Genomic DNA, 1,979 nt, shown 5'->3' on the forward strand with positions numbered 1-1,979 from the left:
GACTTTCATGGATTAGGTCTGGTTTTGTTTTGGCAGGTGGTGCTTTCTATGTGCTCAGCATTAGAGCTTGAAAGGTATTTCCTTCATGGAGTCAGTTATACTAAGGTATTACGGCCTGTTGTTTTGCCCACTAGTCTGAGTAGATGAGTCAAATCATGGACACATATGCTCTAAAGAGGTACAGTTCATCCTAAGGACCATTAATTTTACTGAGCTGATACAAAATTGATGATACAGTTTAAGATGCAGGGCCCTGCAAGTACTGATAGCAGAGTGGCTAGTGAGGGGGACCAAAAGAAGACTGGTACCAAATATTAATTAATGTCCTTGTCTCTTTTCAGTTTTTCCCCAACCATGGAAAGAATTTTTAAATCAGTTCTGATCTGTTTGTGTAGAAACAACAGGGTTTTTTTCTCCAAAGCCATACAAAATCTTCCTTATCTACTGAGAAGTAAGTCTAAATCCTATTTTGTAGGACCATTTCGATAAAGGAATCTAACGTGTTTAAATTCAGAAATGGAATTTTTCAGTAACTCTAGGTCCTGATCAACCTATCTACTTAGTTTTTAAAAAGTTTCTATCTCCCATGATAAAGGCTAATAAGCTGGCTATGCCTGTACAAACCAGGTCTGAGGACAGCTCTCTCTCTCTCTCTCTCTCTCTCTCTCTCTCTCTCTCTCTCTCTCTCTCACTCTCCCTCCCTCCCTCCCTCTCTCCCCCCTCAATTCCTCCTTCCCTCTCCCCACCACCTCTCTCTGTAGTTCAGTATCTAAATGTATTTCCCTTCTTCCCCATTAAATACATATACATGGGGTGGAATGTATACTAAGATGCAAAAAGGGGGAAAGGGGGTCCTCTCAGTTCAGAAAGCATCAGAAGAAGCACTTAGTCAAATCATTAGTAAATGCCCACCAAGTCATACCAGGAGCCCAGAAATATTGCTGTTATCCAGATGTGTTAACCTGTAAGGACAAATAGCAGACATTAGGATACAGGGAAGCATCTAGGTTAAAGGTTTGGGGTATTAGAGAAGTTAGAGCCCACTGTCAAGTCCTCTAATGTTAATTTGGGATGCTGCCAGTCACAATGAATTTTGTCAGTCAATGGGCTGACAGCCAGGTTAGTTTCCATCCCTATGTAGTACAGGGGCTGAGGTATCAAAGCATAACCAAGAATCTGGCTGACTTCTGCCTGGAAATGATTAAGAGTGGAAAATAGGGATGGGGATCCCTCAGCTTTCTGGACAGTGGGAGATGAGATTCTGGTTCCAGGAGTATAAAGGGCTTTGGAGAGGACAGTTGGATAGGGTTGTGGTGTGGATAGATATTTGTAAGGACCCAAAGGTCTGTGGACATCTGGGAGGCTAGTATCTTCTGTAAGGTAAATTTATCCCCAGGGCCCATTCCTATATCATGGAGTCTGATTTTCCAGGTCTTCCCTGTTTCCCAAAGAACAGAATATTTCTTAATGAAATTTCAGATTGTTCTGGTAGAAGCTCCAACTCAGCCCCTGGCATACTGACATCTATATACTCAAAGAGTCTGGAATGTTCTCATGGGCTTCCACCTCTCTTCCCAGAGCCTGCCCCCAAGAAAGTCCCACCAAACATGGCTTCTCCCCCAAAATATGTGCAAGACCACTTGCTCAGGGTATTTAAACTGCCCCCCAAAAACAGACACATGGTTTTTCGGGCCCTGTCTCTTCTCGGAGGGGGCTGGAGAATCATCTGGGAACACTTAAACCATTAAACTGGGGCTTATTCTAATGTGGTTTGATATGCTCTGATTTGTATTGCTGCATCAGCAGAGAGGCTTATGAGGGTGCAAAACCTTTTCACAGATCTTTAATTTCATGGCTATTGGGTTAAATTTTTCTCTTTATACATTTAATTGTGTGTATCCTGGAAGCCTCTTCATTACACAGTTTTGTGCAATGGAAAATCCCTTTTCTTGGCAACAAGAGAGACCAGTTGAAGGACA

This window comes from Peromyscus maniculatus, chromosome 22, assembly GCF_049852395.1.
Source record: "Peromyscus maniculatus bairdii isolate BWxNUB_F1_BW_parent chromosome 22, HU_Pman_BW_mat_3.1, whole genome shotgun sequence".
Classification (NCBI taxonomy): Eukaryota; Metazoa; Chordata; class Mammalia; order Rodentia; family Cricetidae; genus Peromyscus; species Peromyscus maniculatus.